Source organism: Crocodylus siamensis, chromosome 15, assembly GCF_052110815.1.
Source record: "Crocodylus siamensis isolate JL-2025a chromosome 15, ASM5211081v1, whole genome shotgun sequence".
In the NCBI taxonomy this organism is placed as follows: domain Eukaryota; kingdom Metazoa; phylum Chordata; order Crocodylia; family Crocodylidae; genus Crocodylus; species Crocodylus siamensis.
Window position 1 is genome coordinate 20,558,768 of NC_143409.1, and position 12,198 is coordinate 20,570,965.

General features: G+C 44.5%; 1 long non-coding RNA gene across 1 annotated transcript in view; it reads left to right on the plus strand.

Annotated features, from left to right (window-relative positions):
* The window catches only part of LOC149852214 (uncharacterized), an 84,209-nt gene that overhangs the window by 64,186 nt on the left and 7,825 nt on the right, over nt 1–12,198 (plus strand). The gene's annotated exons all lie outside the window — the stretch shown is intronic.

Here is a 12,198-nt window from a genome sequence, read left to right on the forward strand (position 1 = left end):
CAAATATATGAGTCGCCAATGCGATGACGCAATCGGCAGAGCCAACTGCACCCTGTCATGCATCAACAGGGGCATCACTAACGGGTGCAGAGAGGTCTTGCTTCCCCTCTATGCAGCGCTGGTCAGGCTGTAACTAGAGTATTGTGTCTGGTTTTGGGCGACGCACTTCAAGGAGGGACGTGGAGAACCTGGAGAGGGTCCAGAGGAGGCCACTTATATGGTTGAGGGCATCCGTGGCCAGCCCTATGAGGAGAGGCTGAGGGAATCTCTTCAGTCTCCACAAGAGGAGACTGAGGGGGGATCTTGTGGCTGCCTACAACCTTATCGGGTCCACCAGCAGGGACTTGGGGAAAGTCTGTTCACCAGGGCCCCCCTTGGAGTCACCGGGAACAATGGCCACAAGCTGAGGGAGGATAGGTTTAGGTTAGATATTATGAAGAACTGCTTCACTGTAAGGGTGGCCAGAGCCTGGAATAGGCTTCCCAGAGAGGTGGTGCTCTCACCTTCCCTGGAAATCTTCAAGAGGAGACTGCACAGGCACCTGGCTGGGGTCTTATGACCCCTGCCACCTCCAGAGCTCCTTCCTTCCCATGGCAGGGGGTCGGACTAGGTGATCTGTCTAGGTCCCTTCTGACTCATTGATTCTATGATTAAAGTGTTAGTGCATGTGTAAATGCACTCATAGTTTAAGCATAGTGTGCCAGGTGTGATGTCAAGCTCTTCTCTTATAAATTGCCAGTAGTACTTCATATTGTTTGCATGGTAACAAACTGTTAAGCCACACATACTACCTTGTAAGCATTGGCTCTGGTGGAAGCAACACAGTTGCATGCAAATCCCTGCTTTGATTGGTGATGATGGATTTCCTGTATCAAAGCTTACAGCTTGGACGATGTTTGAACAGATAGATAGGTCCTCCAGTGAGATGCTCTGGCTGCCAGCCAGCACATCTCTACTGCTCCATTTGTGCCTCTGCTGCTGAAGACAATGTGTCTTGCAACAAAGCACATGTGCAACAGTGTGAGGGACAAAGTAGCAGGACAAATTTGTGGCGCCACTGCAAGCACATGCCCTGACACGTCTGCATGTGGCTGATGTGTGTATTGCATATTACTTGAATTGCATTGGGCATCATTCCATTGAGCACATCAGAGAAAGCTTAGCACATGTACATTGCATTATCAGACAACAACACTGAAATCTTGTTAAATTCTAAGGGGTAGTTTATAACAGTCCTCACTACATCTTGGGCCACAGTAGAAAAATTGACAGACATGAGGTGAAATGGTTCTGTTTGAAAAACAAGCAGGTTGCAGTCTGTCCAGCTCCCAGATACAAATAAAATGTGCAGAATATAGTCATCTTGGGCATCTGTTGCTTCATCTGCTACAGCTGAGATTGCTTCGTACGTTCAGTCTACAAAAACTGCATTGGCAGAATATGAATCAATTACTCCTGGTAGATAATCTTGACGAAGCTTGTTGTCATGTGGGAAACTGTCAGGGTTTGGCATGCATTTGTTCAAGTAGTCCTTTAAGGTTATCAATTTTCAACAGAGGAATGTTGGTGGTCATGAATGCCTCCACTAATGCAAATATAGTCTCTTGTCACACTGCTTTCAATTGTTCTTTTAAAGACTGAGGACATAGTCACTTGTTTCTTGCTCTGACTTCAGCCTCTGCAGTAGCCTTTCACTTTTATATGTGATTTGGACTCTAATTGCTGATCAGTGCAGTTTTTCCTCAACACATCCAGAATTGCATTGCACAATGAACAAAACCATTTACCACATGCAAGGTTCCTACAGGGAACTGCCTTGCATGATTCTGAGCTGAAATGTATTTGGCTTTCTTGGATTTCTTTTTACTCATCTTCAGACAGCAGTATTGCTGCAGCATTGCATCTGGCTTCTTAAAAGATGGCCCTGCATGCACACAGTTTAAAAAGGGCCCAGGAATGGCAGAAGCCACACTCGGGTTCTGGCTCTGGTGCGAGATGTGGGTGAAAGCCTGCTGTGCCCCCGTGAGCCCAGGGACTTCCCAGGAGAGACCCCAGGACTCCCAACAAGCCCCAGCCTGCCCACAGGTAAGCAGGAGCCTGTAGTGGAAGGGATGTAGCCAGTTGGGAGGTAGCTGAGTGGAGCGGAGGAGGGTCACGCCCCGCCATCCCGAGCTCCTACTTTGCCCAGCCTCCCAGGAAGCTGTGTGACTGGAGCCTTGTGAACAGGATGCACAAACAGGCATGCTTCTGGGCCTGGTGCGCGGGTTAGTATGGACATTCACATAGGGGGCCAAGGCCCTGCCAGTGAGCCCTAGGGAAGGCAGTCCCATCAGTAACCGGCCTACCGGTGGCACGATGCACCCCAGGGCCACCTCAGAGTCTGTGCCCTCCCCCTCTGGTACCTCAGAGGCCTACGCTCAGATGGAGCCCGTGGTTCCGGGCTCCATGGAGACGGAGCCTCTGGCTTTTGGCTACAGGGGCTGTCTGGCACGTTTCCAGGCTCGTGGGACCAGGAGCATGGCCACCTTCCCTTGTGAGGTTTGCTCTGCTTTGGAGTCTCTGGGGTGCCAGATGGAAGAGCTCCAGGCCGTAGTCCAGAGACTGAGTACTGTCAGGGATGGTGAGTGGGAGATTGAGTGTTACTGCCAGGCCCTTCACCCCCTGAAGGTGGAGGTAGACCAAGGTCACCTCCCAGGACAAGGGAGAACTCGGATCTCCCATACTGTCCAGCCGAGGGGGTTGGACTAAGGTTGTCAAGGGCCCTTAGGTCTGCTGCACCAAGGTCCTCTCCCCTCTGGGACTTTGCAACAGGTACAAACCTCTTGCAGCTGCAGTTGAGCCTGCAGAGATGCCAGCACCTGCAGGCAAGGGAGGATCACCAACCCTTACTCTCCCTAAGACGAAACGCAGAGTGATCGTTGTGGGAGACTCCCTCCTGAGGGGGAGGGAGGGGGCAGTCTGCTGCCCCAGCCCCCTATCCCGGGAGGTCTGCTACTTCCTGGGAGCCCACAGCAAGAACATAGCACAGAGGATCCCAAAGATTATCTGGCTGTCTGACCGCTACCCTATGCTCCTCATCCATGTGGGCATAAATGACATGGCTTGGAGCAATCCCAAGTGGGTCATGAGAGACTACAGGGCTGTGGAAGCAAGGCTTAGGGGGTTCGGGGTGCAGGTGGTTTTTTCCTTGCTCCTCCTGGTTGTGGGTCATGGGCTGAGGAGGGAGAGATGGGTTGAGGTAGTCAACCAAAGTCTGGCGCTGGTGTCATCATGAAGGCTTTGGCTTCCATGATCACAGTCCGCTCTTTCATGAGAGAGGCAGTGGTCTGCTGGGGAGAGATGGCCTCCACTTCATTCTGCTGGGGTGGAGGCTCTTCTCAGCCAGACTGGCTGACTTGCTCAACTGGGCTTTAAACTAAGCCCACCAGAGGTTGAGGGGATTATTGCTACTGCTAGCCCACTGGGCAACCCTTGTAAATCCAGAAGGCTAAGGCACTTAAGGGAGCCCACCCTTACCCTAGTCCTGGAACGATCTGTAGGGAAGGCAAGGGCCACCTATGGGACACTTGCTTGCATGTATGCCAATGCCAGGAGCTTGGGGAATAACAGGAGGGAATTGGTCCTCCTGCTAAACAATGTCTATGACCTCATAGGGATAATGGAGACCTGGTGGCACTCCACCTATGACTGGGCCACAGGTATAGATGGCTATACCCTGTATAGGTGTGATCATGCAGATAAAGGGGGTGGGGGTGTAGCCCTGTATGTCAAGGACAGCTACACATCCCTCCAAATTGATTTTGGCACCCAGGAAAGATAACTGGAGTCTCTCTGGGTCAAAATACGTGGAGAACATGGCTCAGGAGACATCATGGTAGTAGTTTACTACAGACCTCCTAACCAGAAACAAGAGCTGGATCAGGAATTCACCAGGGAACTGGCTGAGGCTGCATGCTCTCAGTGCATGGTTGTCATGGGAGACTTCAACTACCCGGACATCTCATGGGAAGAGCGCTCAGCCAAATCCGATCAGTCGCAAAGCTTCCTCACATGTGTGGACAAGCTCTACCTGACTCAAGAAGTCTGTGGGCTGATGAGAGGTAAAGAAGCGTTGTTGGACCTGGTACTGGCCAAAGGGGATGACCTAGTCAGTGACCTAAGAATTGATGGAAAGCTGGGTGATAGTGACCACAAGCTGATCACCTTTACTATCCATTGCAAAGCTAGCAAGTCAGTCAGCAATACTGAAGTCCTCAACTTCAGGAAAGCTGACTTTGACAAGCTCAGGAGGCTCGCTGTCAGGGCCCTAAGGGACCATGAGTCAACTGGAAGAGGAGTCCAAGAGGAGTGGTTGCTCCACAAGGGAGCGATCTGCACAGCACAAGGGATGGCCATCCCATCTCGGAGGAAGGGTAGCAAAAGGGCGCAGCAACCCCCTCGGCTCAGCAGGGAACTTGAGGACCTCCTATGCCTCAAGAGAGAGACTTATAAAGGATGGAAAGCTAGAATTACCACCAAGGAGGACTACTCGGCACTGGTCTGTACCTGCAGGGAGCGGCTCAGGAAAGCCAAGGCTGTAACGAACCTCCATCTGGCTTTACAGATCAAAGATCACAAAAAGTCCTTTTTTAGATATGTAGGGAGTTAGAAAAAAGCAAGGGTAACATTGGACTCCTGCTGAACCAAATGGGACAGCTGATAGCTGACACCCAGGAAAAGTCCAACCTGCTTAATGAGTACTTCATGTCAGTCTTTCATCAGCCCAATGGGACTGCCCTGCCTAGCTGGACATGGGACAGCCAGGGTGAGGGTGTATTTATACTCAGCATTGGTGTTGATTTAGTAAAGGATCACCTTGAGAGGCTGGACACCTTTAAGTCAGCTGGTCTTGACAGATTATACCCTAGGGTACTCAAGGAGCTGGCAGGTGTCATAGTCCAACCATTGGCAAAAATATTTGAAAATTCATGGTGCTCAGGTGAAGTACCTGAAAACTGGAGGAAGGCCAATATGGTAAGAGTCTCGAGAAAATTATCAAGGAGACCCTTCTGGATAAGTTGGCTGAGAGCAACCTTCTGAGCAATAGCCACCATGGGTTTGTCATGGGTAGGTCTTGCCTGACCAATCTCATCTCCTTCTGTGATCAGGTATTACCTGGACAGGGGAGAAGAGATTGATGTCATATCCTTGGACTTTAAAAAAGCCTTTGATCTGGTGTCCCATGACCTCATGACAAAATTGGACAACTGTGGCCTCGGCTACACCACAGTCTGATGGCTGGGAAAGTGGACCTGAGGTCAGACCCAGAGAGTAGTGGTCGATGGCAGCAAGTCATTATGGTGCACTGTGACCAGTGGCATCCCCCAAGGCTCTGTCCTTGGACCGGTTCTCTTCAACATCTTTATCAACAATGTGGACATTGGTGTCAGAAGTGCATTGGCTAAGTTCGCCAGTGACACTAACCTTTGGGGTATAGTGTCCACACCTGAGGACAGGTTAGTGATCCAGGCTGACTTGGATAAGCTTAGTAAGTGGGCGGACACAAACCTGATGGAGTTGAATACCAATAAATGCAAGGTACTCCACCTCGGTGTGGGGGGGGGGAACCCACAGCATACTTATAGGCTCAGCAGTGCTACGCTTGCAAGCACCACTGCTGAAAGAGACTTGGGGGTCATGATTGACCACAAAATGAACATGAGCCATCAATGTGATGTTGCAGCTGGTAAAGCAAACAAAACCCTGGCTTGCATCTATAGTTGCTTCTCAAGTAAATCTCAGGATGTCATCCTCCCACTGTACTTGGCCTTGGTGAGGCCGCAGCTGGAGTACTGCACCCAATTCTGGGCTCCGCAACTCAAGAAGGATGTCAAGAAGCTTGAAAGAGTCCAGAGGAGAGCCACATGCATGATAGGGGGCAAGAGAATAGGCCTTATGAAGAGAGGCTGAAAGCCATGGGACTCTTCAGTCTGAAGAAGCGCAGGCTTGGGGGAGACCTGGTGGCTGCCTATAAGTACACAAGGGGTGTTCATCAGGATCTGGAAGAACACCTGTTTACCAGAGCGCCCCAAGGAAAAACAAGGACCAATGGTCATAAACTCCTACAAGACCATTTTAGGCTGGACATAAGAAAACATTTCTTTACTGTCCAAGCCCCCCAAGACCTGACATAGACTCCCTCCAGTTGCAGTGCCAGCACCTACTCTGGACTCATTCAAGGAATGCTTGAATGCCTTATCTTGCTGGGATCCTTTGACCCTAGCTGACTTCCTGCCCCTGGTGCAGGGGGTTGGCCTTGAAGATCTTTGAGGTCCCTTCCAGCCCTAAGGTCTATGAAATCTATGAAACCCTTTTGCTTTCCTGATTGGCAACTTCACCTAGTCTGTTGCTAGCTGAGATGCTTAGTAACTCTCTCAGACCACATGCTTTGTGGCATAGGGATTGCCATACTTGCTTTGTATTCTGGTAAGCTTTTATTTCTTGGGGGGGGGCAATTCTGTGCAAAACCAATGGGAAATGCCATTTTTTGTTGTGATCGCAGAAACTGCCATTTTTCAAAGTTTCCACAAAAATCATGATATACATAGGCCCCTAGAAATATGGGCCTGGCAGGGTGAACATAACATCCTAAAGCTGCTCATCACTCTGAGGTTGAGAATCCTTAATCACTATAAAATACATTTAAGGCAAATGGAGACCTACTTGAATGAACTAAACACTCTTTCAGTAAATTTTCTAGGTTCTGTTGCCACTGTATATGTGTGCATGAGAAAGATAAGTGAAATTTCAATTGCAAAGTGCGAGGTATGATGTGAAGAATGGGGCTACATTTGAAGATTCATTTGTTGTGAAGCTGGCCTCCTGATTCTGTCCCCAGGACATCTTGGAGTAATCGTCTTATCCAGTGACCTGAGAAAAAAGCTCATTTTCTATTTCAGTCAGTTAGCCTGGTAACCTAACTGGAGAAGACAGAAAATAGGTGTTAGATAAACATTATTGAATTGTACAATCAAGATTTCATTCTATTCCTCTTCTACTCGGATACTGCATTTTCTGTTGCACTGCTTAGTATTAGTTCCCCTGTGTTAACCTTACTATATATTTTATTTATTTTGTTCTTTCTGCTGCGTAGTTCTTCTATAAACTCACTTTCTCTATGTCTGTTTCCCTGCTCCACTTTCTTATACCCATCCTACCATTTTGCCAGTTTTGCCACAGAGTAAGTGCCCACTTTGTTAAAATGTAGCCTATCCAATTTGTAAAGGTCCCATCTGTTCTTCTACAGTCCCTGTATCTCACAGGCTGGTGACCTTCCTGCAGTAGTTTTATAGGCTATGCATCTGTTATTGTTTACCAGGTCCTGAACATAATGTTGCTATGATAAAGCTGAACCCTGGTTGGGAATGAGTTTCTGCAATGTAATCTGAAGCTGTGCAAATATTAACATTTGAAACATTTTTCCTCTATCATACTGATTCAAAATACTGCAGTAAAAATGGTCAGTAGCTGGGTTGTGTACTCTTGAAATTTATAGAAAATATATGCACAGATATTTGTTATCTTTAATTTAAACCTAACTTTTCCTACTCATGTTTTAGCCTGGCTGGCACATATTCTGATGGGAATAAGAGCAGTATATATACTCTGGACTTGTTCACAGAAGGCATTTCTTTTGAAAGCTGTTCTAATGGCTTCTATGGAAACTTATGTATGAGTAAACCTACCTTATTTTTGTTCTATGACGTATTCATTTTTATTGTGTGTTGTTTTTTGAGGCAAATAGACCTGAAAAGCATATGAATGAATTGTTGAGATTTGCCTTTTTTTAAACTTAGCGTTTTCTGGGCACTAGCTATTGTGAGTGAGTATATAGTCTTCTATGTCTTTCCCATGTACCTTGATTATTTTTACAGAGTGGGAATCTGGCTAACAGAACATGAAGTTAAGATTTTGGAATTATTTTTCTACCTGTGATGCTGACACCTTGTGTGACCTTATTATTGTCACTCAGTCTCCTCAAATCGCCACTTATTCAATCCTAAAATGCATATGTTAAGTGACCTGGTTGTCTGCCAATGGTCATACAAGGCTTAACTAAAGTTTTGTGAAGTTCTTTAAGACTTGTTTTTCAGGCCTTTTTAAGTGTAAAGTAGTAACATGAATCATTTCGAACATTAATACTTATGATGATGAACTTATTGGATGTGTGAGTATTAGAAAGGATAGAGTAAGTGAAAGGTATTTTTACTTGGCTCTGAGCTTTGGTATTTTTGTATTTGCTAGAATGCATAGGCTGAAGAAATTGTTTTTCAAGCATCTAACTGAGACTTTTTTCCTTGGCCAAGGACACTTTAACATTTCATATTAGCATGTTTTAGACAATGGATGACTTGAAGTCTGAGGTCATAAATTTTTTAAAGTAGCTATGCAGTATTGCATTTCTTCTTGATATGCGCTTAAATTTTCATTTACTATTATATGTTGCTGGCTGAGGGCCGCTAGCTTTCCATCATGAGAAATGGTTGCTGAATGAGATTTGCTTCTTTTCCATCTCTGAAGAGCTGTGCGTTCTTAAAGCAGGTGCTTGGATCAGGAAGGGCGTGTAGATGGTTCTGTGGGAATACATTTAGCAAAGCAATGTCATAAATAGGTCCTGTGTCAGTGTTTGGTGTAATGTCTTGATATGTGTCATCATGAATTATATATTATTTTCAGATTTATCACTTCCACTGATGAGGGACACTGCTTCTTTGAGTGAGTTTTCTTCATGGCTTAAAAGATTTACTGATGCATTGGAATTCCCTATATTGGAGATTCAGATGAACTTTAGAAACTCGAGATAAGAACTATAAATCTGTTTATAAACCGGGAAGCCATTTCTCAAGGTATATGTTTATTGACAGAGCTGTATAATTCTGTTCTGCTTCTCATTCATGTGCATCAGAAAAGATTCTTCTTTCAACGACACGAATGAAATGTGCAAATCTTAACGCAGATGGAATGCCCCGTAGGTTATTTATCAGCAAAGAAGTCGTCTCTATTAGAATGCATTGCACTACACAGTTCTGCCTCATAGTTAAGGACAGAAAATGGCCTCAATGCATTTTAATATCCTCCTGCAGATGTCCCAAAAAACCTGCTGCTACCACATCCCTTGCCTTGTGGACACGCTATGTCTATAGGTGTGTACAGAAGTGCTCTATGCATGGTTTATTGTGCTGCAATATAGAGCACTTTTTATAGCTCTATAAAGCTGCAGTGCTTGTAAAGAAGACAGAAGTTCAGTGTTTGGGGTGGAGAGGGAGGCCTCTGAGTCTCCCTGCACTTCCCAGGTTAGAAGGCAGGGGTGCTCTGCAGCTTCCTGGGGTTTCTCCACTGGTCAGCAATTTGACCAGCATACAGAAGTTATTTAAAGCACTGTAGGTTGCTAAAGTGCTGTAACATACAGCGCTTCAAATTTAATAACTCGTTTAACAAGGGTTAATTTAAAGCACCATTTTTGAAGTTCTGTAAAGCCATGCACTTCTGTTAAGTCACAGCAATAAAGTGCTTTAAATATCAAAAAAACAATGTTTGTACAGACCTATAACTTCCTAAAATTTAAGTCCTAATATGGACTCTAAGGTCCTTGTTTAGGTACCTGTAAAGTGATGTAATTTTAAACGGCTCATTTTGACCAGATCTCATTGAAGCGAATTTAATTTTAATGGAGCTCCTTATCTGAAATCAGCTTTAGAAACAGTTTCTGGGTGGTTTCTGGTCCATTTGGAAATGAATCCACTCAGTTGGCTAAACATAGACTAAAAGAAACACAAATGGAGCCTCTAACTTTTAAGAAATCTTGCCCTGTGCCCCTGATCTTTGTCCACAGTCCAGATCTTACTGTATCAACCGAAGATATTCTGTGGCAGAGTTAGTTTGCATGATGTGCTACTGAGATAGTGAAGGGAAAATTGTACACTGAGAGAGATTAATCTAAGTAACTTCCTGAACTCCATTTATTCAACATGAAAATGCAAGGAAGGCATAGAACAGCTGTAGCCAATAAACAAGTCCTTTCTTCAACCGCTCATGTTGAATTTGTTTTCCTCAATATAAAAATACTGGTGGCAATGGGTTTTTGAAATCTTAAATGACTCAGAAATCCTTTATCGCTGACTGTGCTGCTGAGATTAGTGACAGCAAAGGTTATCAACTTTCTGGAGATCACTTTCTTTTCCATCTCTCCGTTGGTTTCCTTTTCTTGTTGTTAGCAGTTGCATATCTTTTCTTCATTTCCCATCTCCTTTTATTTTGTAATATTCGATGTGTAGAGTTATATTGAAAACTGCTCCTATGGCAGTGAGCATCTCGCATACAGAATCCATTTCCCATTGAGGTCCAGCTTTATCCCATGTTATGGTTCAGACAGGACAAAAATGAACTTCCCTAGAGACCTATTAAAAGCCTGGATAGATTCTTTCCTTCAGTTCTAAACAAGGTCTGATTAGGGGCTGGTCTATACAATGCTTTAATGATATAATTATTGGCTGGGGGTTGTATGCGTGAATGCTTTCTCTTCCCTCCCCTTATAAAAGCCCCAGTATCAATGCCAATAAACCAGTATGGTACTGGCGCACCTTATTTTGGTGCCTGAACTAAAATAGATCAGAGCTAGTATCAGCACTTTGTGCCAACTATAAAAAATGCTAGGGAATATTATTACTTTATGACCTTATTTTTATGGCTAAAGTGGCTAATATTTTTAATTTAGACAAACACTATGACAGAACTATCACCCTAATTTTTTGGCATGTTTGCCCCCCCAGAATAGTGGCTCATTGTCCAAACGATGCAGACAGAAATGCAGTCCATGCAGAAAGCTGGTGTCATGTTGCAGTGGGCACATGGAGCGATCAGGAATCTATTATCACTGTTGCAAAATTATACTGAAAAGCATCTTTGATCCAGTTGGTTGGTAAAGAGCAGCAAGCAGTTATTCACACGTATAAGTGGCAAGTGTTGAGTGCCTAGCTTCATAGGTGAAGTCTTGCTGTGAAAGGATATATAAATCCACTTCTCGTTTACTCCTGGTGACATCCTATGGCTGGCTTTGGATTTATTTCTCCACCTAGACTTTCTTGGTGTCTTGCAGCATGTCAGTAAGACTCCAAAAGTATTGGAAAACTCAAAGCTAGACTAGCATTCATATTTACTTCTGTAGCTTTTAATTCTTAAGTGGTCTGACTTTTCAGTATCATACCACTAATCAGATTCTATGTTGGTTTTAAACTGTTTGCTATGATGCTTTCCAACCAAAGAGACTTCATAACTAAATCTTTGATATTCATTTTTGGGCAAATGATCTATGTTTATGACAGCCTCCCTTAAAATTTAGGAGAGCAATGGCTTGCATCTAATTGCATTAGGAAAATAAGCCATAACTTCCTACATACAGGTGCCAAACTTATCAAGATGGAGAAGGGGATTGAATCCAGAAAATCTGGCACCAAAAGTACAATCTACTACTGCAGGCACAAAGAGTAGCTTATCTACTAATGGACAGCAGGCTCCCCAGTCTCACAGGGGAAATATAAGCCCACTTTAGAGCACAGACAGACATAACAATTTCATCAATATCAAATGTTAGTGATATAAATCATTACAATATAGCTGTTGCATCTGCATGCTTCTGTAATGATACAAGCATAGCAAAACTTCTGCTGTTTCATTCAGAGTTATGTTACAGTGATTTAGCTAACTTAGACCATGCAGACATAACAGGTTGGAACAGCTGATGCATGATCCCATATAGTAGCTGTCCGATCCCTTTTAAAGTAGTTGAAAGCTTTGTTTGTGTCTTTACTAAGCCAGTATATTTGCATAATTAAGGAATTCTCATTGGGTCATGTTTGTTTATGAAGCTGTCATAACAAATGAACATGAGCAAATACAGCAAAGTAAAAAAGCTTGATAATCCAATGACAGGGTCATGGCGAAGTATAAGGTTAAGAGTAATCACACCATGGCTGCTAGAACATGCATTGTCTGTCTACAGGGATAAGACATTGTGCCTTATGAGGACTTCCTTTGAACTGTTGCAGATAGATGGCTGGTAAAGTGCAAAAATACACTTTGTATGCTAGTTATTCAGTTTATATTGGAGTGGAACTAGGATATATGGTAGTCAGTCAAGTTTCTCTTCTCCGATTTTAAATA